This window comes from Anabrus simplex, chromosome 3 (assembly GCF_040414725.1).
Source record: "Anabrus simplex isolate iqAnaSimp1 chromosome 3, ASM4041472v1, whole genome shotgun sequence".
NCBI lineage: Eukaryota > Metazoa > Arthropoda > Insecta > Orthoptera > Tettigoniidae > Anabrus > Anabrus simplex.
The window spans coordinates 112,082,045-112,105,779 of record NC_090267.1 but is presented as its reverse complement, the minus strand read 5'-3'; the positions used below and the strand labels follow the sequence as shown (position 1 = coordinate 112,105,779).

At 42.5% G+C, this 23,735-nt stretch overlaps 1 protein-coding gene across 7 annotated transcripts in view; it reads right to left on the bottom strand.

Annotated features, from left to right (window-relative positions):
• The window catches only part of smash (smallish), a 321,926-nt gene extending 298,496 nt beyond the window's left edge, over positions 1–23,430 (bottom strand). For 4 of the 7 annotated variants that reach the window (XM_067142671.2, XM_067142675.2, XM_067142678.2 and 1 more), the window contains exon 1: positions 23,021–23,341. The gene's annotated coding sequence lies outside the window, so the exon portion shown is untranslated. Of the gene's footprint in view, positions 1–23,020; positions 23,342–23,368 lie in introns of those variants that run through there. The other 3 variants (XM_067142676.2, XM_067142677.2, XM_067142672.2) reach the window with 2 other exon arrangements.
• Positions 23,431–23,735: the final 305 nt, after the last annotated feature.

The following is a 23,735-nucleotide window of genomic DNA, read 5'->3' as shown; positions in this document are numbered from 1 at the left end:
CCTTAATTAAGGTACAGCCCCAGCATTTGCCTGGTGTGAAAATGGGAAACCACGGAAAACCTTTGCTATTTGCTTTACGTCGCACCGACACGGATAGGTCTTATGGCGACGATGGGATGGGAAAGGTCTAGGAAGTGGAAGGAAGCGGCCGTGGCCTTAATTAAGGTACAGCCCCGGCATTTGCCTGGTGTGAAAATGGGAAACCACGGAAAACCATCTTCAGGGCTGCCGACAGTGGGGCTCGAACCCACGATCTCCCGATTACTGGATACTGGCCGCACTTAAGCGAAGTCCACGGAAAACCATCTTCAGGGCTGCCGATAGTGGGATTCGAACCTACTATCTCCCGGATGCAAGCTCACAGCCTCGCGCCTCTACGCGCACGGCCAACTCGCCCGGTATATGACGTTTGATAACGCGTGATTATGAATACATAACCTCCTACAACCTTTCGCAGAATAGTTGTGACGAAGGTCAGAATATAGATAGATAAGGTAAATTTATCCAAATTAGACTAATGTACAAAACAAAAGCGTAGTGATAGCGTGTCCACTGCAACACGGTGAGAGTGGAAAGAGGTTCTCTCGGCCTCGTAAGCTCAACTGAGGTGATGCTGATATAATAGGCAGCGGGTCTGGTCGAGAAAGCCAAGCAGTATGATTGAGGATCTCGTCACGCCGACCATGGAACACTCTTTTTGAGGGATGCCGAAGCGCTGGAATTTCGGCGCCCAGGTCTAACGAATCAAGGCTGGCGTATTTGAGCGGAATGAGTCGGGATCGAACTCGCCATCTTGGGCTAAGAACGCCCGCGCTCTACCATCTGAGCCACTTACCCCGCCAAAATGAAAGTAATTTAATAAACGATAATTTTACTGCAAGGCTAGTCTTGGTATTTCTGACAGCATTAATCCTAAGCCTGTCTATTTTTAGTGTTTAAGACGTGTGTAAAATAAATAAATAAATAATCGCCTCGCGTAACCGCTGCTCAGCCCGACGACCTGCAGATTATGAGGGGAAGAGTGGTCAGGGCGACGGATCCTCTCAGCCATTATTCTTGGCATTCTAGACCGGGGCCGCGATATGACCGTCAGATGGTTCTTCAACTGTAATCCCGTAGGCTGAGTGGACGTCGAAACAATCTTCAGCTCCTGATTAAAAATCCCTGACCTGACCGGGAATCGAACCGCACTATGTTAGGCAGGTCATATGTCCGTCATCTATCGAATTCATTTCTAATTTAGCCTTTATCCTCTCATCGCAAGTACCGTTCTGACATCGTACCCACCTCTTTGCATCAGCAATCATTCTCGCTACCGTAGTCTCATCCCTGTTGCTTCCAATTAAGATACATCCAGGGAAAAGATTATGTAAATCAATAGTTTGTTAGTGTATAGGCTTCAGTCTCACCTGCCGCGCCTATTGATGCGTTTCAAGGTTCTACTACAGTGCACCTAAATGTTTCGCTTTAACTGAAGGTGCGCTTCACGGATATTATGGCCATGCCAAACCAGAACCGTCAAGATATTTGTTGGACATGCGTGAATCAACAGTTGACAACTACAGTTTGACATACTAAGAGAGAGAAAAGAAAGAAAAAAATAGGGAACGGCATGTCTGCCCTAATGCGATCTGAGTAATGCACTTCGAAAAATGTCCTTGGCAGAGAGAACGGTGAACACTAGGAAACGACCGCGACCACACGCGGCTTCTGTGAAAAGTGTCTTAATACTATTCTCTTGTCATCATCGCCGTTTCCTTCCTTACCAATGTGTTCGAGATTAATCATTTCAGAGGTTTACAAAGACTTCAAAGCAATGGGAATGTCAGTTTCAACAACACGTCGTGAAAGAAACAAAGAAAGACACGATTATAAATTACTATTACTACACCACTTCGAATTATTGATTACCACTCACGACTGATATTACATCACATAAGAATTAGCTAGAACACTGTAATTTCGAGCCAGTACGGCAAAGAACCTGGTAGTAAATAAGATCACTTCTTTGTCCGGTTCTACCGACACACATATGGGAATTTCGAGAGAAGCTGAGAGAAAACCGTTCACTACCGAGGTCAAGGGGTTAACACAGTAGTTCCCGAACGTTTTCAGTTTACGATGTCTTGGCAAAGTAAGGGTATTCGCAAGGCACCCTAAATCAAAACATGCCTCATAATTACATCTTGCTAGTGCGATTGTGTTAGCTTAAGAAACAAACGGAAACACGTATTTACAAAAAGTGTAACATACGATGAACAAATAGACGGGGGGGGGGGGGGTGTAAGCCGTGCCAGTGGCCACGACGGCAGACTTTGCGGGCAACAAAATCTTAAAACATGAACAACAAATAATGATATGGTTTACAATAGCTGAATTAAACTTGACAGTGGGAGTTTTGTATCAGTCCGGCTCCTTGGCTGAATGGTCAGCGTACAGGTCTTCGGTTCAGAGGGCCTCGGGTTCGATTTTAACTGCGTATGTACAATTCCTCTGACTCTGCAACTAGGTGTTTGTGTTCATCTTAATGCACTTCTGCCGGGCTGAGTGGTCAGACGGTAGTGGCGCTGACCTTATGATCCCAACTTGGCGGGTTCGATCCTGCCTCAGTCCGGTGGTATTTGAAGGTCAGCCTCGAGGCGGTAGATTTACTGGCACGTAAAAGAACTCCTGCGTGACTACATTCCGACACCTCGGCGTCTCCGCAAACCGTAAAAGTAATTAGTGGGGCATAAAGCCAATACCATTATTATTATTATTAATGTACTTCTCTTCAATCACACACAACACACTCCCACAACAGAAACACGTAACACTGACTATATCTCTCCACTTACGGCTGGAGTCAAGAAGGCCATCCGGTCGTAAAACATGGCCAAATCCACATCCATTGCCGACCTTAAAAATTGGAAGGAAGGTCAGGAAGTAGAAGACTGGGAGGTTTGTTTCACTGAAGGAATGTGAAAATATGATGAAGTTAAATTACAAGGAACATTGCCTGACAATTTTCAATCAAGTCATAGAAGAGTTCCCTGATGTCAAAGCAAGAAGAAAAACAAGCTGTCATTTACGGCATGTAATCACATTTCATTCATTTATGTCATGCATCATTATTGTATTTCATGATTTTCCATTCAATGATGCAATATTTACTGCACATTTGAACAACTTCTCGCTATTTACGCTGTAGTTTCTGTTTATGACCATCATCATCACCAATCGATCGACTATACTTGTCACATAAGTTGCAGTTCTTCCCTGTGGTCTACTGCCCTCAGCCTTCCCTTCTATCATCAACGTCTCCAAGTCGTCTTGCGATGTGTCCAAGAAATGCTCTTTTACTGATGCGAGAAGAAAGATATTTTTAAAATCTTCAGCTCCGGAAGTACGGACGACATTGGTTCTTCTTGCCGTTCAGGGCACACACAGCATTTTACGTCAGCACCACATTGCCTTTACGGTCCACGTCTCTCAGCGATATGAGAAAGAGAATACAAGGGTTTCAACGAGACGGATCTTTGTATTATTAATTATTCCCCTGTTCCACCAAAATATAGTTGATTTCTTCATAGCGACTCGTTCTAACAAAATCCTTCACCAGGATTATTTCTCGGAACTAACGTATCACTGATTGTTGACCCAAGGTATACGAAGTCGTGCACTACCTCCAGTTCTTTCAAACGGCCTATGAGGTCGACCTGTGCCGCTCTTAGACTTCCTGAGGTTGAGCTCCAGTCCATACTCTATAATCACATTCTTCACTCTTATCAACATTTCTGAAAGCTCTTCCTCACTGCTGGCAAACAAACCGCAAGTTGTTCATTTTTCTCCCACCAATATTGAGCTGCCTCCAGCCCAATCTATCACGTATGATATACTGTAGAATCTGTAAAGCTGTGAAGACATGATACAGCCTTGTCTGACGCCACGACACACACTGAAATACTGTATTTTGAGCTCTCACCATCTACATTTTTAGCTGCAGTGTTGCAGTCACATAGATCTTTTCACCAGTGACATAAGATGAAGTGGGACATCGAATTCATCCAGCACCTGCCACAACTTTTCCCAAGCAACGCACCCGAACCTTTTTTGTAGTCAACGAAGCAGATAGACAGGGACACAGAACTTTGGAGCTTTTTCTGTTACTATTATATGACCATAAATTGACAGAAATGAAATCAAATTATTGTCGTAGTCATTGTCATTATCGTCGCCGTCGTTGATGATGATACTGGTGATGTTATTCTTGCTGCCGAATAAAACTCTCTAGTTCATTCGTAAGCGTTAGAATGAAAAGAAAAAGAAGAAAAATATTTGTGAAGGAAGTGTGAGTGAGTACGCAACCACGGAGGACTAACACTGCAGATAAAAACAAAAAAGTGTGATAGTTTGATGTGGGGGGAGGGAGGGAGAGAGGGAGGGCACTTGTAATGATCGCAAGGGGCGGTAAAATTGCTGGGGACCACCCTGAATTCGACTAATCAAATTTTGTTGGACAGATGGACCTGCTTATCACTGTTCATTTTCTCAAAATCTTGGAATCAAACTGGTCAAGGAATACTCCTCTACGCTGATTTTTACTCTATACTTCCACTTTAGCACAGTGACCGCTAAAACCCAGCTTCGGACAAATAAGTGGTAAATGGAATTATATTCGCCGATTTAGAAATAAATATCCATTTGTTACTGATGCAGAACAGAAGTTCAAATGACACATCATATCTACGATATTTGCGCTTCTTCTATCTTTAAAAATCAACTGGATTAGTAACAGTCTTAATAAGAACACCATCCAATTTATTCAATACACAAATTCTACATCGCCCGAAACTGACAGCTATTTATCTTACCTAACAACACAATACCGAGAAAGTTCGGTAAATTTTAAGAACAATTCAGAAACGTAGATAATTATGGTAGAACGACATCTATTAGAGCATTTAGCGAATTCGGCAAGTAATATTGAGATACTAGTCTACACCAGGACTACTAGATGTCGCATTCTATTTCTTTCCTTCGGAAAAAAAAATTAAAACGAGAGTTTTATTTTTTTGACCTTTCCGCGGTGTCCGAGTGAGGAAGCCGCGGTTTCCCAGGGCGTCACGACTCACACTTTAGGAACCACTGAGTTAGCATGATAACTTCGTACCTGGACGATCCTAGTTTGATTCTCGTCCTCGGCGGTAGTCTAAATCATTATATCCTTCAGGTTACAGATTCTTTTCATGCTTAGCTGATACAGTAGCTTACAGTACTTCAAGAGCAGAGTATACAACAATAAAGAGATAACCCTAAAATGTATCATTAACAGAATAATATACTGATAAATGTGAAGATGGTATCAGCACTGTCGCCCTAATGAAATCTTCCAGTATTATCAACATCCTTCAGTCTAGCCTACCGTAATGTAAAAGTACTCTACTTCAAGAGCTCCTAAGAGGTTAGTTATCTCGTTAAGATCTATTTCAGCGCCAAGGTAAAGGCAAACATTGTTACTGCGCACTGCAAGTTCAGAGTGTCACCTGGTGCTAACCGATTGGGAATAATAGCTGATAAGATCAATTCAACCGTTAATGAAGGACAAATACCTTTCGTCACGCTGAGACTAGGATCCTGACCGCGAAGAGGGAAATCTGAATCGGTGGTGGTGGTGATTACTGCTTAAGGTTAGCCGTGATTGAAATCACAACTTTTGGGACTATTCACAACAGTACGAATTTGTTCACCACTGCTATCAAATTTATATTGATTTTTAATATTTCAAATAAAGTATCCTAATATTTTCTGAATTACTGAATATTTTATGAAAGTAATGACTGCGTTATTAAAACAAGTTCCTTGTTTTCATTATATTGCACAGATGTAGTGTCCATAGTTCAGCATCTATGTCACTTTATATTTTGTATTTGGCTTGTAGGTGCAATGGTTATTATTGCCAGTTTGGCTTAAAAATGTTTAATGTACTTTTTCTTTCATTAAGACAGCCAACTACTGCATTTAGAAACGGGTCAAAGTGACAAATTTAACATCTTTCTTGTAGATAAAGATGTGGAGAATCATTCAAGGTGGAAACAAAATTTCGTTACATTTCAGTTAAATTTCACTCATGACCAGAAAATAAAGTGTTTAGTCAGTACAGATTTGAGTGTTATTGATGGCATTTTACTTCTTAATTCCAAGCAAATTTACACATCTTTAAGACCATGAAGTCCAAATTATTTTCCACCACTGGGTCAGTAACGCTAATGTCCTCGGCTGGGACTCCATCAACGCGGAACTCGCCTCATAACACCTCTCGGACGCTCCCGATAAGCCTTTGGTGACATTGGTGATTTTGTACTGTTTGGAATTCTGACTACCCGCTCTATTCTCGCGAATGTATTTACGATAATTCTAAAGGTATTTATTCCCAAATGTCGCAATATTTCCTGAAACACATTTTTCTCACTTCTTCGTATCAGAATTTTCTCAAATGTTACTGGGCTGAATAGCTTATACGGTAGAGCGTTAGCCTCCTGAGCCAAGTTGAGAGATCCAATCCTGGGTCAGTCCGGTGGTATTTGAAGGTTGTCAAATACGTCAGCCTCGTGTCGGTTGATTTACCGGCACGTGAAAGACAATAGTGTATTCAGGGTCGGCCGACTGGTGGGTGCGGCTGGGGGTTATAGTTACAAAATGATGATAGAACACAGTGAAGGTACATGCGTGACTTGTCATTTTAATGACCCTCATACAAGTAAATTACAAATCTGTTGGTTCTACAATAATGTCTCTGAGTGTTCATTTTGTTGTCAGTTTTTGTTTATTTCCTTTTCATAAAAATTCCATGGGGGGTATAACCCCCAATAACCCCACCCCTGTCCGGCTCCATGGCTAAATGGTTAGCGTGCTGGCCTTTGGTCACAGGGGTCCCGGGTTCGATTCCCGGTAGGGTCGGGAATTTTAACCATCATTGGTTAATTTCGCTGGCACGGGGGCTGGGTGTATGTGTTGTCTTTACCATCATTTCATCCTCATCACGACGCGCAGGTCGCCTACGGGAGTCAAATCGAAAGACCTGCACCTGGCGAACCGAACATGTCCTCGGACACTCCCGGCACTAAAAGCCATACGCCATTTCATTTTTACACCACCCGTGGCTACGCCCCTGGTGAAATAACTCCTGCGGGACAAACTCCCCGACATCTCGGCGTCTCCGGAGTCCAGAGCTACACTAAAATTGTCAGCTGCGCGGCACGGCGATTTTAGCACCTCAAGATGGCAGCACTACTGCATCACCCGACGACGTCATACAGAGGTCAGATTCTTATTGCTAGATACATTGGCCTTTCTTCTTGAAAATGAGATACTGTCGTCGCACGTGTAGTCTAAAAATGATCTCGCTTTTAAAACTTTCATCCTTTTGAAACGCTTGCCGGCATGACAAGCGAGTACGGTTCCGACAATACTAATCTACGTCAAATTAGGAGGAACTCCCACTCTTTGTAGAATGAAGTTACCAACAAGAAGTAAAGAGCCATGAAAGTGAAAATGAAAAAACGTCATAGGTCTCACAAACCAAATACTATTGTGTCGGAAAAGAACAAGAGTTGACCAATGTTGATTAGATAGAAAAGATGAAAGTTAGGAGAGAAGTTCAAATGAACTGAAGCAGCGGAGACCAAACTAGGGTCCCTGCAACAGCCACCACGCGCTCTCAAGGTGAGAGGCTTTGAAGGGACTCATTTTTACGACAGGTAAGGATATCGTTAAGAGCCTCCGTTGCTCAGGGGGCAGCGCGTCGGTCTCTTACCGCTGGATACCGTGGTTCAAATCCCGATCTCTCCACGTGAGATTTTTGCTGGACAAAGCGTAGGCGGGACAAATTTTTCTCCGGGTACTCCTGTTTTCCCTGTAATTTTTCATTCCAGCAATACTCTCCATTATCAGTTCATAGCATCTATCACTTTCGGAGTGGCGACCCCATCGTACTAATAGCCTATATATGGTTCATTCATTACATCCCTGATCCGGCAAATGACTGGAATAATAATAATGTTATTTGTTTTACGTCCCACTAACTACTTTTTAAGGTCTTCGGAGACGCCGAGGTGCCGGAATTTAGTCCCGCAGGAGTTCTTTTACGTGCCAGTAAATCTACCGACACGGGGCTATCGTATTTGAGCACCTTCAAATACCACCGGACTGAGCCAGGATCGAACCTGCCAAGTTGGGGTTAGAAGGCCAGCGCCTTAACCGTCTGAGCCACTCAGCCCGGCAAATGACTGGAAAACAGGTTGTAGGTTTTCATTCATTTTCAGGGATATCGAGAATGATTTCTATCCCCCACTCAAAGGAGAGCAAAATATAGGCCTACCTGAATACCTTGGTGTTCGTTTACTTCCCTTTATACCTCACGGCTATCACAACAAAGCATAATGTTTTCCTCATTTTATAGGCAAATTCATGTACCGGTATTAGAATTGAAAAAATAGAAAAGAGTTGTGCTAGGTACGAAATTTCTGCTATATCTCCTCAAATGAGAGCTATAATTATTTCCTATGGATATCACTATACAGTCTGATGCAGTCTTAATGCAGCCCAAATAAAAACCCTCCGATGATATTGGGCAGGGTCTGCCATGTTTCGGAAAACTGAGTGTTATTTAGGAGGAAGATAGATTGTAGCTGTTGTGTGAGTTGCAGAAAAGCTGAGGGGAGCTCAAACACCCAGTCTCCGAGCCAAGGGAATTAATAGTGTAAGTAAGCCATGAAGCCGAAAATAATAATAATAATAATAATAATAATAATAATAATAATAATAATAATAATAATAATAATAATAATAATAATAATACCTCTTCACTAGCTATGGACTTTAAAATAGGTAGGTGAGTCGCATGTTTGTTCCCCTGGAGTTCTTTAATGTGCCAGAAGTCAAACACACTGAGACGTCGCCTTCGAATACCATTAATCGCTACCGAACTCAGCCGGGATCTGAATCTTTGGAACAGGAGAACAACTGACCGACTGTACCACTTCGATCTCCCTCTGTGGATCAGTGGTAGAGTGTTGGCCTCCGGAGCCGAAGATCGCGGGTTCAAGTCCGGCAGAGCAAGTAGGATTTTTGAAAGGCCAGAAAAAAATTCATTCAGCACTCTATATCGTGCGATTCGGGCATGTGAAAGATCTCAGGTAACACATGTGATGTTTATCTGGTTTCTCCATCATCTGGTGAAACGGAATGTCGAAACTGTAACGCAGGCAGCCTAATGGAGTCAAATTAAAATGGTTTCACACGGCAAATAATAATAATAATAATCATCTACCGTGTGCAGATATTTTAATTTGACAGCATCCAAGATGCCCGCGCGTCAATTTCAACGTTCCATTTTACTCTACAAGGATGGATGGCTGAGTTTTAATCAATTTTGTCGGGTAAATAACAAATGTGTTGCCGGCCCCGTGGCGCAGGGGTAGCGTGCCTGCCTCTCGCCCGGAGGCCCCAGGTTCGATTCCCGGCCAGGTCAGGGTTTTCCTCTCGACCTGAAGGCTGGTCCGAGGTCCACTCAGCCACTGAGGAGTTATCTGACGGTGAGATGGCGGCCCCAGTCTCGAAAGCCCAGAATAACGGCCGAGAGGATGCGTCGTGCTGACCACACGGCCCCTCGTAATCTGCAGGCCTTCGGGCTGAGCACCGGTCGCTGGGCAGGCCAGAGCCCTTTCAAGGGCGTTAAGTGCCATGAGGTTTGGTTTTTGTTTTTTTAAATATGAAATGGGTGTTACGGTAGCCGAGTTCATACTCTTTATTATTATTATTATTATTATTATTATTATTATTATTATTATTATTATTATTATTATTATTATTATTATAGCCTGCGTGGCTCAGGCAGCAGCGCGCCGTCCTTTTACCGCTGGGTTCCGTTGTCCAAATCCCGGTCACTCGATGTGAGATTTGAGCTGGACAAAGCAAAGGCAGGGCAGGTTTTTCTCTGGGTACCCCAGTTTTTCCTGTCAAAATTCATTCCAGCAACACTCTCCAATATCATTTCATTTCATCTGTCATTCATTAATCATTGGCCCAGAGGAGTGCGACAGGCTTCGGCAGCCGCCACAATTTCTATCCTCGCCGCTAAATGGGGGCTTCATTCATTCCATTCCTGACCCGGTCAAATGACTGGAAACAGGCTGTGGATTTTCATTATTATTATTATTATTATTATTATTATTATTATCATTCACAATACCACGAAAAAATGGAAATTATTCGGTGACCGTGAATATTCATATCTGCTAAAGAATGGGAAGAGTCATGAAAGGGCGGGAGATGGAAGATTCCTTAGAACTCTGGAAACTACACAACGTCGGATTTGGAAGTTGGCCCAAGGAGGTAGGGAATGATGGAAGAGAGAAACTTGATGCAAGCAATGCCAGGCTCAATCTGGGACTGATGATCAACATAGTCTAACATGTGAGCTCTTAAAGAGGCTCAAACGTTTTCACGAGCCTTCGACGTTGGATGGTCTCAGCATTCGAGACTTAATTCGTCCAAGAGAAAAAGAGGATAGTGAACTGTCATCATGTAATCCTACACTGTCTTGACTACTGTAATCACAAGTTGTGTCTAGCAGTACATTACCATGTCTATCGGAGGAAAGATCCTATTTTATGAGGTATTTACAGTCAGTAATAAAGGACATTCCTCTGTCTGATACTGTAACAAACAAATACCTCCTAGTTTATGACAATTATAAATTTCTGATCTTTTAAAAACAATTTCACAAGGACATCTTTACCGCAGACAAAATAAACATAGATATGTTTATATTTCAAGAGAAAATACGACCTCTGTTTGCCTGCTACTGGCAGCGCAAGGAGAAAAAAAGAACGTTGTTGTGGCTGTAAAGACGGCGAAGTATAAACGCCTCTTTTGCTAAGACACACACGCTGCTGTGGAGGTCAAGAGGCTGTCGCTAGAGATCAGGGATGTGAATGTTAAGTGCTAGACTGTTCGAATATTCAACAACAAAGACCACTGATAGCTATTTTTGTGCAGGATGGCGTTTCTTTGTACAGAGGATGTTGACATTCCAAGACGGTAAAAGAAATATATCTCAAACATCTCAGTGGTTCATTCATTCTACCGAGTATATTTCTACCTCCTAGTTCCATATCTAATGATATGAAAATTCATGGCCACCGAAATAATTCCCCTTTTCCGAGGCATAGTGTGAATAATAATAATAATAATAATAATAATAATAATAATAATAATAATAATAATAATAATAATAATAATACCGAGATCGATAGCTGCAGTCGCTTAGTGCGGCCAGTATCCAGTAATCGGGAGATAGTGGGTTCGAACCCCACTATCGGCATCCCTGAAGATGGTTTTCCGTAGTTTCCCATTTTCACACCAGGCAAATGCTGGAGCTGTACCTTAATTTTTTTTTCAAGTTGCTTTACGTCGCACCGACACAGATATGTCGTATGGCGACGATGGGACAGGAAAGGGCTAGGAGTGGGAAGGAAGCGGCCGTGGCCTTAATTAAGGTACAGCCCCAGCATTTGCCTGGTGTGAAAATGGGAAACCACGGAAAACCATCTTCAGGGCTGCCGACAGTGGGGTTCGAACCTACTATCTCCCGAATACTGGATACTGGCCGCACTTAAGCGACTGCAGCTATCGAGCTCGGTGTGTACCTTAATTAAGGCCACGGCCGCTTCCTTCCCATTCGTATGTCTTCCCTATCCCATCGTCGCCATAAGACCTATCTGTGTCAGTGCGACGTAAAGCAAATAGCAAAATAATAATAATAATAATAATAATAATAATAATAATAATAATAATAATAATAATAATAATAATAATAATAATAATAATAATAATAACAGAGCCTCCGTGGCTCAGGCGGCAGCTTGTCTGCCTTTCACTGCTGGGTTCCGTGGTTCAAATCCCGGTCACTCCATGTAAGATTTATGCTGGACAAAGCGGAGGAAGGACAGGTCTTTTCTCCGGGTACTCCGGCTTTCCCTGTCATCTTTCATTCTAGCAACACTCTCCAATACCATTTCATCTTCTTCTTCTTATTCTTCTTCCTTTACCAATTTTCCCACATCTGTGGGGTCGCGGGTGCGAACTGTGTCGCACATGTGGATTTGGCCCTGTTTTACGGCCGACTTCCCTTCCTGACGCCAACCTCCTATTAAAGGTTGTAATCACTATTGCGTGTTTCTGTGGTGGTTGGAAGTGTAGTGTGTTATCTGAATATGAAGACGAAAGTGTTGGAACAAACACAAACACGATTAAAATCCCCGACCCGGCCGGTAATCGAACCCCGGGGCCCCCTTAACCGAAAGCCTCAACGCTAACCATTCAGCCAATAAGTCGGACACAATTTCATTTCATCTATCAGTCATTAATCATTAACCCAAAGGAGTGCGACAGGTTTAAGCAGCCAGCACAATTCCTAACCTCGCCGCTAGGTAGGGGCTTCATTCATTCCATTCCTGACCCGGTCGAATGACCGGAAACAGGCTGAGGATTTTTCAGTAAATAATAATAATAATAATAATAATAATAATAATAATAATAATAACCGCCTCCGTGGTGTAGTGGTTAGTGTGATTAGCTGCCACCCCCGGAGGCCCGGGTTCGATTCCCGGCTCTACCACGAAATTTGAAAAGTGGTACGAGGGCTGGAACGGGGTCCACTCAGCCTTGGGACGCCAAATGAGTAGAGGGGGTTTCGATTCCCTCCTCAGCCATACTTGAAGTGGTTTCCCACTTCTCCAGGCAAATGCCGGGATGGTACCTAACTTAAGGCCACGGCCGCTTCCTTCCCGCGTCCTTGCCTATTCCTTCCGATCATCCAATCCCCCAACAAGGCCCCTGTTCAGCATAGCAGGTGAGGCTGTCTGGGCTAGGTACTGGTCCTCCTTCCCAGTTGTATCCCCGTCCCAAAGTTTCACGCTCCTGGACACTACCTTCGAGGCGGCAGAGGTGGGATCCCTCGCTGAGCCCGAGGGAAAAACCAACCCTGGAGGGTAAACGTATTAAGAAAGAATAATAATAATGTTACGGCCTCAGCTATCATGTGCCGGCAATTTGGCGTGACGTCATGGGATTTGAACCTTGGCCATCTGAGTGAAAAGCCAGCCGTTAAGCCACTGCGTTATCAACGCCCCCGCTCGCCTGAACTCGCTGCGATATTCTAGCATTCTCGCTACTCTCATTACAGACGGAGGACAACTGGGGTCGCCTAGAATGCTCGGATGGTGGTAGAATGTGGTGGTGGCAGTGTTTTGGCGCTTTGAATGCCCATATGATTGGCTGCACTTCATCTGTACATCCACAACACATCTTGACCATCAATTAGACCATTTCTTCAGAGGATGATATTAAATGAGTCGGGTCACGTTTCAATAAATAAATAAAAATTGAAGATAAATATAATTTTGTACAAACGATGTAATGTTCGGCCAGTCCTCATCCCGAAGGTTGGCTGGATCCCCCAACTACTCACCATCAGCTATAGACAGTCTAGATGTCGCTTAGAGGCGTGAGGTATAAAAAAAACGCGTACTTTTCTCACCGAATCAAATGGCGCTATTGGCTACCATTCTGCCAAGCCCACTGAAATTAATTCGCCAACAGACACTGAGAGTAGAGCCCTGCGCGGATATACAAAATAATATCTGCATCCTTTCCGCATCCGCACTTCCTTCATCTGCACCCGCGAATGGTTACCCGCGGATAATTTAAATATTTAACTACAGTATATTACACTGAAACGGACAAATCTGTTAAGGAATACAACAGGCCTGACTCCTGGCATCAGAACCCCTACAGTCACAGCTTTATGAGGGATTTTCTCTTGCGACAACTACCGACGTATTGACCTTTGTTCCTTCCTTCCATTAATTGCGGGCAGGAGCCAATTAGGCTTAGGTCAGATTTACGGGTTTATAGTCTCAAGGCTCTGTTGCCTAACCACAAACAAAAACAAGAGTATGCCTGAGTGAAAATCAATAAACGTCATTATTAAGAAATTATCAGCAAAATTATCCGCACTTCCATACAGTTTGTATCCGCTAAGACACTAACTTCGTTGATATCCGCGGTTATCCGCATCCGTGCAGGGCTCTACCTATGAGGGACACCTTCAACCATTCATCACAGGGACTGGCTGCATAAGGAATGGCGTTACTATCATCGCCCTTGCGTCAGCTACTTTCACACTGTCAAACTCAAATATGAGAGAGTCAGACAGATCTATGAAACCAACCAACTTGCTCTAGCCCTTACGAGAAGATGCAATGCACCGTAAGCTACAGGTGGATTTGGGCTGAATATGATGTTCGAGGATAATGAATAACACTCCGTTTTGCGGTCAATAGTAATGTATCCTTCTGTCAATGTATTATCGTAAAGTTTTTAGTGCCGGTAATGTTCAGCTCATCTGGTGCAGCTCTTTCTATCTGACGCCCATGGCCGACTTGCGCATCTGGATGCAAGATGATGATAATGCGGTAGGGAGAGACTGAAACCTGCTGTCGGCGCATGGCATATCCCTGTCTATTCACGGCTTACGTGTCTCAATCCGACGGACGAATCACCATCAACAGCAGCATATGCCCTCACTCTATATAAACACTGTGGAGAGGTTTGGAATTGTATACAGGCTTTTGGTACGCAACTTAGAGATTAGAAATTGTATACAACCACCTTCCCTACTCTGCCGGCCAACATTCTGACGGTGAAAAAATTGCTACCAATTGGACTCGAACCGGCTAACCACGGTGTCAGACCATTAGACTTGACGCCTTCAGTCAATATGATGCACCATCCACTTCGGGAACACGAGTTAAAACTAAACAGTTACAATGGCGCACACAACTGTAGACAGGTGGTGATTTTTGTTTTAAGAGGAAGTCTGTCTGTTAGGTCATCAGCCCAGAGGCTGGTTGGATCCTCAAATAGCACCACCAAAAGGTTATGCGGTTATAAGGAAACCCCAAAAACCAATGGCAGCACCAAAATGAGGCGTACTAGGCAAGATGAGGAGTGAGGTAGTTTGCCATTACTTTCCTCACTGGGTCAGAAAGTACTATTGCAGCACGACTGACCCTATGAGCAGCACCTTTCATAACACTCAGATGCACTAGCCATGCTCTGAATGTCATTACTCAGCACTACCCATACCCCAGCAACTTCCATATTGTCACAGCCATGGATGTTGACTGGGACTTCGGTGGAATCTACACTTTACTCTGGCCTGTGCCAAGAGATGGATGCAAAAGTACTGTATCCATCAAGAAATGACAGCAGGCAGAAGAGGAAGTACCAATAGGTAATCATCCTCTCTGAACAAATTAAGTGGAAAAGAAATTTAAAATAAATATTTATCCAACGAAGGAATTTCGAAACGAAGTAAAAACAAAAAAGTATTGTATTAAGCCGAAAATCTCACTAACGAATCAAAAGCGAAAGTGAGTTAGGCGTGCTCGGTTCGCCCGGAAGGACGTGGGTTCGTATCCTCGTCAGGAAGTCGTAAAATTTAAGAAACGAGATTTTCACTTGCGAATGTACACAAGGCCCTAAGGTTCACTCAGCCAACACCAAAAATGAGTATCAGGTTAATTCCTGGGGGCAAGGGCGACCGGGCGTAGCTAACCACTCTACCCCATCAAGTGTCGAGGTTACGGATAGTAGAAGCCTTTACCTTCCACCCCTCCAAGGGCCTTCATGGCCTGTACGGAGATGTCTTTGCTATACCCTTGATTAATCCAGTGTCGCACATAAAGCGAATGACGAGATCAGCCAGTAGTCGCGTCATCGGCTAGTATGCGTTGGAGTGTTTCCTGCAAGCCGAGGCACCGTCTTAGGCCAGACAGATCGGCGCACTCAGTGAGGATGTGGGCCACGGTGAAGTCGGCACCACAAGAACACACCTGGGGGGGGGGGTCTTCTCTCTTTAGTAGATAAGAGTGCGTAGAACGTCCGTGACCTATCCTAAGCCTACATAATACTATGGCCTCTCTCCGTGAAGGCCGGGAAGAGGACCGCCACACGGTAGTTGTCTCCTTAATTGCTCTCAGCTTGTTGGGAGTTCGGATAGCTAGCCACTCCGATTCCCAAGATGCCATGATGGTTCGACGTAGCTGAAAACAAATATCTTTAGCAGGTACATTCATAGGTCATGGATGTAAAAATACCGTTTCCTTTGCAGCTTCATCCGCAAGTTCATTTCCCGTAATACCAACGTGGCTTGGAAGTCACGCGAAAGTGATTCTGGTGCCAACTTCACATAACCTGGCTAGAAGGTCATGAATTTGCTGCACCAGTGGGTGTTGCCAGAAACAGATGCTGTAGACAAGGTTGGAACGAGAATATGTTAGAACAGCACTGGAGTGATGTGGATTTCTCTGACCAAAACAGAAGCTCTTTCTATGACCTAACTGAACATTTCGATATATCCCTTGCTAAGCGATGATTTGATCTAGCCGTACAAGATAAATGTGTTACATTAGAATATGAGGGGTCAAAACTGAGTAGTTCAAAATTGAACTCCAGTGATTTTCCATTTTTTCCGAAATTCATTCGTAGGCTTCCGCGGTCGGTGTCATTATATTACTGTAATTGAAAATGCCATAAATGCACACCGGAAGCAGCATTAGATAATTTACCGAAATGTTGTTTTACTCTGCTTCGTTCTTGTTTTAAATTGCCCCAAACAATCAGACCTACATCTGCGCAAATTACCTCAGACACAACACAAACTGAAATAAGTATGTGTAGATATTATGGCCAAAGATGCCCTTAACCCGTTAAAACGAAAAAAAATATGCATTCTGGGTAGGCCTAGTTGACATTCCAGCATAAGCAACGCGTCGACTGCCAATCACCGTATGTAGTGACGCAAATCTGTATGATTTAAGATTCTTCACTGAAATAACATTCCTATACCGTTAAACAACCTTGCCATCCAGAGGCGCACTAGCACTGTTATCTTGCCCACAGCCAGCTGTGAAGCGCAAATGGTGAGGCAACCACAGACCAACATGATCAGTAAGCGAGCTTTTAAATCAGTAAGACTCGTACCGATATTATACTCGTAGGTGGAGCCCTGCGCGGATATACAAGCTATTATCCGCATCCGCACTTCCTGCATCCGCGAATGGTTATCCGCGGATACTGTAAATATTTAACTACAGTATATTGCACCCAAGGTATTGAAACGGATAGATCTGTTAACATAATACAATAGGCCTGACACTTGGCACCAGAACTCCTACAGTCACAGATTTATGAGGGATTTTATCTTGCGACAATTACCGACGTACTGTCATTTGTTCCTTCCTTCCATTAATTGCGGACAGGAGCGAGTTAGGCTTAGGTCGGATTTGCAGCTTTATGGTCTCAAGGCTCTTTATATATCACAATTCTCCCATACGGTACCACTGACAAGGGTCGCCTAATCACAAAGAAAAGAGTATACCAGAGTGAAAAATCAATAAACTTAATTATTTATAAATTATCAGCAAAGTTATCCGCACTGCTATACAATTTGCATCCGCTAAGACTCAAACTCCGCGGATATCCGCATCTGTGCAGGGCTCTAATTTTAAGTTCTTTGGTGCGGTTAAGAACTCCTTCCAAAACAAAATTCTGGCACCCTGGCGCACACTGCATTTATAATGATGACAACTGTTCTTTAAAGAGGCCTAACATCTCGGTTATTGGCCCCACTGCATTTATTATTATTATTATTATTATTATTATTATTATTATTATTATTATTATTATTATTATTATTATTATTATTTGGATGAATTCTAATTTATTAGTTCAGATTTGCCACAGAGGCTTATGAAACCCTTTAAATATGTCGCTATCTCTGAGGATATATTTAAGACATTTTCTATGTTTTTGTGGGAGGTTTTAGTTTATTTACTAATACTTTTTGTTGCAAGCTGATCAGTGATCAGTCAATATGTACTATAATTGGCGTTGTGTCTGTATTGTCACACAATTTGAAGTATATCAATTGAAGTATAGGACTTTTAGTTTGAACTTCTATTGGTAGTCTATAGTGATTTGGACTTACGCAGGAAAGTGTACTTTTTCTTTTGTTATTGGGATGGGGTAAGAATACAGGTAAGATAAAATAACTGGTAGTAGGGGCCTATATAATTACAAGCAATTAAGAAATATGTTAGTAAGGTAGGGTATACGATTACTGTAGTTTATAAAAAAATTACGACTACATAATAATAATAATAATAATAATAATAATAATAATAATAATAATAATAATAATAATAATAATATAACACTGCAATGTTCATTTCGTGGTGATGTATAAACTCAATCACGAAATTTAGGCAAAATTTCAACTCATCGAGAAAGGATCTCCGAATGATCCATTCGAAAAAAAAGGTTTCTAAATTTATGCCTGCAGGCTTACATCGGATACGAATGTGAATGACCTCTGTAAGTAAGTTATATTAACTGGCACGACAAAGAAAACCCTCTCTTCGTCAGTCAAAATTTCGACAATCGAGAGTTTCTTAAAACCTTTACAGTTGAAAGTATGTTATTACTGTATAATTATACTCTGTTATAGGCATCACCAAAGTAAATAATTAGCCCATATTCCGGCACTTAGCGAAAATTGAAAATTTGCTTCTAAAGGGGCCTACTACTCCTAATCAGTCGTACGGAACATACTGTGTAACAAAATCGTATATAAGAACTTTACGAGGGTAATAACTAATAACATTTTAGAGAGAATTGCATATTTAGAAGCTATCACGACATGCAGAGAAGGAGGTAGGCCTATTTTATACAATGATAAGTCTTATTTGTTATCTAGTCACATGTTGGGTAAACTTCATTTATGCCGGAGGGGAAAAGGGGTTGTTCTCTCTGCTGACGATGTGGAAATCAGGGCAAAGTTCAGGTGATTACCACGATCAAATGAACATATTAAATTACAGGAAATTGATTAAAGAAAAATTACTACCGTATAAACAGTTTTCGTCAGAGACAACGCAACGTACCATAATGTGCAAGTGGATAAGGCTCCAACTTCGAACAGTAAAAAAAAAAAAAAAAAAAAGAGAAGATACGAAATCATGACTGCGACGTAATGGTATGCCTTTTTAAGGTACAATGTTCAAATACCACCTATAAAAAATTGGTACAACTCTAAGCATTATTTGGTGAACCAAATTTTGGTGTACTTCGCTTACCAACTAACCACCCGGATTTAAATTCAATGAAACTTGCTCACTTCAAACACCAATATAGGAATTAGAAAGAAACATGGACAATAACAAGCTCAGAAAGAAAGAGAATAGAAGCTTTTGAAGTGTGGCGATATAGAAGAAGCTGAAGGTGAGATGAGTAGATCGAATCACGAATGAAGAGATACTGAATTGAATTTGTCTACACCTACCGTTTTTACCACCTACATTTCCCTCAGAAACCTCCCCCCCTGCGGGTGGGGGCGGTAGAATAACATCCACGGTATCCCCTGCCTGTCGTAAGAGGCGACTAAAAGTTGCCTCTTCACTCGCGTCTCTACAAATACAAACACTAGCCATCGGGAATCATCAACGCGGATGTAAAAAGCCACAGTGTACTTACTGTATGTAATATTTTGGAGCCAGTGCGACATCTTTTCTACAAGTTGCTTTACGTCGCACCGACACAGATAGGTCTTATGGTGACGATGGGATAGGAAAGGGCTAGGAGTGGGAAGGAAGCGGCCAAGGCCTTAATTGAGGTACAGTCCCATCTACCTGACGGAAAATGGGAAACCACGGAAATACATCTTCAGGGCTACCGACAGTGGGGTTCGAACCCACTATCTCCCGAATACTGGATACTGGCCACACTTAAACGACTACAGCTATCGAGCTTGGTAGTACGATATCTGAGATGAGTGGAAACGATCATCATCTGATAATATTACAGTGATGTCCGCTCTGGTGCGTATTGTTCATCTATAGGTATAATATTTAAGGTTTACTGTACAGTAGGTGAGAATTAGAAGTTACCCCGAGAAAAGAACTATCCTAACATTAACTTGGAGTTGCGATGGGGAACCATGGAATATCATTGCATAAAAGTCTATTAAGAAATTCAAGCCCATCTCCTTCTCGAATACATGGATTTTTGCGGTGTTGGAATATCTATACGCTCTACTGGTTAAGTTCACATCCACATACTGACACTCTGTTAGCAAAGTGACATCCGTTTATTGGAAGAGAAATTACCCGTGTATTTGGAAAACATCAGAAGTACAGGCTGATTTCAACAAATGGCAATGCTCATCAGCAGGTATACAGCCCAAGAGCCTGTCTGCGACTTCATATTTATAAATAAATACTAGATCATAAGAATTTTATGGTTATGAGAATAGTTGGATTCCTAACACAATTTTATCCGAAAGATGCTTTAAGGTGTCTAACAAACAGAAGACACCTATAAAAGTAACTGAAGAAAATGCAGTTAAACAGGCTCTATTCTTCAAAGGACCCTTCTTTAAAATACTGCATCCTATAATATATTATTGTATCGAACATGTTGAGATCAACAGTCCATTTTCTTTGTAAAAATGTTGATCCTTATTGTGTCTTTCACGCTTTATCCCTCTGCGCTTCCTTTGTCTCTTTCACGCTTTACTCTCTGCTCTTCCTCCAACGTTCCAGTGCCTTCAATTTTACAGGAAGCATGTAATAATGCGAACTGCAATTTGCAGAGAAATTGTTGTACCCCAGATAGACACTCGATTAATTTGCAAAGAATTTAAATATTGTTTAGAAACTAGAATTCTTTTAATATGCTATCTAAATTTGAAAGTTTGGTACTCGCTATTTTTCATTCCAGTTCATTGTCCGACTCGTTGGCTGAACGGTCAGCGTACTGGCCTTCGGCTCAGAGGGTCCCGGGTTCGATTCCCGGCTGGGTCGGGAATTTAACCTTAATTGGTTAATTCCAATGGCACGGGGGCTGGGTGTATGTATTGTCTTCATCATCATTTCATCCTCATCACGAGGCGCAGGTCGCCTACGGGAGTCAAATAGAAAGACCTGCACCTGGCGAGTCGAACCCGTCCTGGTATATCCCGGCAATAAAAGCCATATTATTAAAAAATCCAGTTCATTAACGAAAGGATAACAGAAATCAACTACAAAAAATGGATAACCATAACAATCAAGATATGCAAATTTCATCCACGAGCACGCTGTATTTAATGTTGGACATCATAGGCCATTACACAATACGGTGGGGATGAAATTAACTCTCAAATAACTGAAATAAGCATGTAAGTTTGTTTAATTTAGTTAATGTTCAGGACTGTCTTTCATATCGCATAATAGATTAAACTTTGTGGTAGCACTATCAATGTTCCTCTCTTACTAGTAAACACCGCAGACCGTTGATAACTAGGTCATCTGCTTACTGACAGTCCGTTACATTTCTTTGTCAATTGTGCAATGTTGTGAACTCGCAAAAAATACTACAGGCCCACCTGATTTTTAAAAAATTTACGTCGCACCGACTAAGATAGGTCTTATGGCGACGATGGGATAGGAATGGGCTAGGAGTGGAAGGGAAGCGGCCAGGGCCTTAATTATGGTACAGCCCCAGCATTTACCTAGTGTGAAAATGGAAAACCGCCGAAAACCATCTTCAGTTTTGCCGACTGTGGGGTTCGATCTCACTCTCTCCCGAATGCAAGCTCACAGCTGCGCACCCCTAACCGTACGGCCAACTCGCTCGGTCTGTCTCAATTTTCGCACGCGCTAAGATGTATATTACGAAATCGAATATGAAGCCTAAATTGATTACTTCTATCTCGGTTCCCTTTCGTTTCCTATATCACTTTAGGAATACTCAAATTGGTTTTTCCCCCCGATTTATCATGAAATCACCATTTCAGACACAATACTGCGCAAATGATACACAGGCAATAAGTATGTCGAATTCATTGCCATTATGTTGTTCTTAGTTCTTGCAAGGATATAACGATTATTTACGTTCTTGGCTCCTGAACGAAGATTTTGTAACAGGAACAAGATTCAAACCCCCAAAAAATCTAACAAATAACTGGTGTAGGCCACAAAAACATCTCAGAACATCGCACAAACCAAATCCAAAAATACCTACACAATGCCAAAAATACAGTGCATTGGACACAACACAAATTCGCCATGCAACGCAGAAGAGAGCAGGAGGCGAAGGAACGGTACAGCAGCTACTGCCATCTATCTGCCTTTAAAGCATCACCACCCAGTTCAACGGGACGGACTTCAGTGGACTTCAGTTACGAACCTACTGCAGAAACAACAGCAGATTGTCACTCGTCAGAAAGTACACTCGTAGGAACACGTAAAGAATATCATCTGATAAAATTTAAAGTACTTCATGATAAAACTCACAGTTCGGCAGGGAGTGATTAAGGGCTTTAATACCACTTTTAAAAGGTGCGTAGGGCTCGAAATCGTAAGTCTGTGCATACGAGGTAGACTTATTACAATTATTCATTAATCTAGAAGCGACTTTATCCGAAGGAAAGCAAGCAGGAAACACTACAATCTTAACACAGTAACATTCCACTCCATCCCCCGTACCGCCAGAAATGTAAGATTGGCAGATCTGGCATGTGGTTAAAAAAGATACATGTAGCTCACCTCCACTGGGGGTGTGCCTAAAAAAAAAGAGCAGCACAATTTCGGGGCGAGGACACGCATTTACATTTACTGGAAATAATCCAACAGAAGTTTGTTGATATATGTCGCGTCCTTGTAGGGAAATCTTATAAATTAGGCAATCTTTCTTTACCTGAACACTCATTCAAGACATGATCCACATACAAAAATAGAATTTAACATGAGTATAGGTATGGTATACGGGACTGGCTTGTGCATGTGTTGCAGATTCAATGCCCACAAAATACTTTTTTTTTTCATCTTCTTATTTAACTCCAGAAACAAGCCAGTAACTGAATAATACTTACGATGATAGAGGTACGCTCAGCAGTACGGTAGTCACTAAAGCACACAAACACTAATTCACTCCACACACAGGATCACACTGCAAACACTTCACAAGATCCATGTCCTTCACATTTCTTGGGCTGTATTTTCACTTCTTCACAGGCACACATTATATAAGACAACACCAAAACAATGCATGCTATTAGTTGCTATGCAATAAAACAATCCGGACAAAAAGAACGAGAGACAGATGCATTCTCCTCATCCACTTTCTCTCGCTGTATGTATCATCGCCGAGCAGGCTTTGGTGTTGGGTTAGATAAGAGATATTTTAAATGCGGGGAGAATCGAAGCCGGCGCTGGCCTACCTTTATGGGGAAGAAACGCCTCGTCCGTCGGACTAGCCCAGCCGCGGCAGAGCTCGTCTTTGTACTGAGTTGGCTAATTCGAGTGCGGAGTGCCTCGAGTCCTCATGGCCTGCTGGAGTCACGTGGTCGTGCGCAGCTAGAACCGCGCTGTTGTGCTCCATGCCGCCACTATCAAGCAAGGGCTGGGGCACGCTCAATGAAGTGGCCAGAAGCAAGGCCCTGTTCTATGATAAATTATGACATATTTCCAACTTGAAAAATTGGCCGCCAAGATTCTTCCTAAGGATTTCTTACACATCTGGCTTGCCTTTATAAGCTCCTCACTGATCATCTGGCCGAGATTCAAAGCTAAGTTCCAGGCGTACCG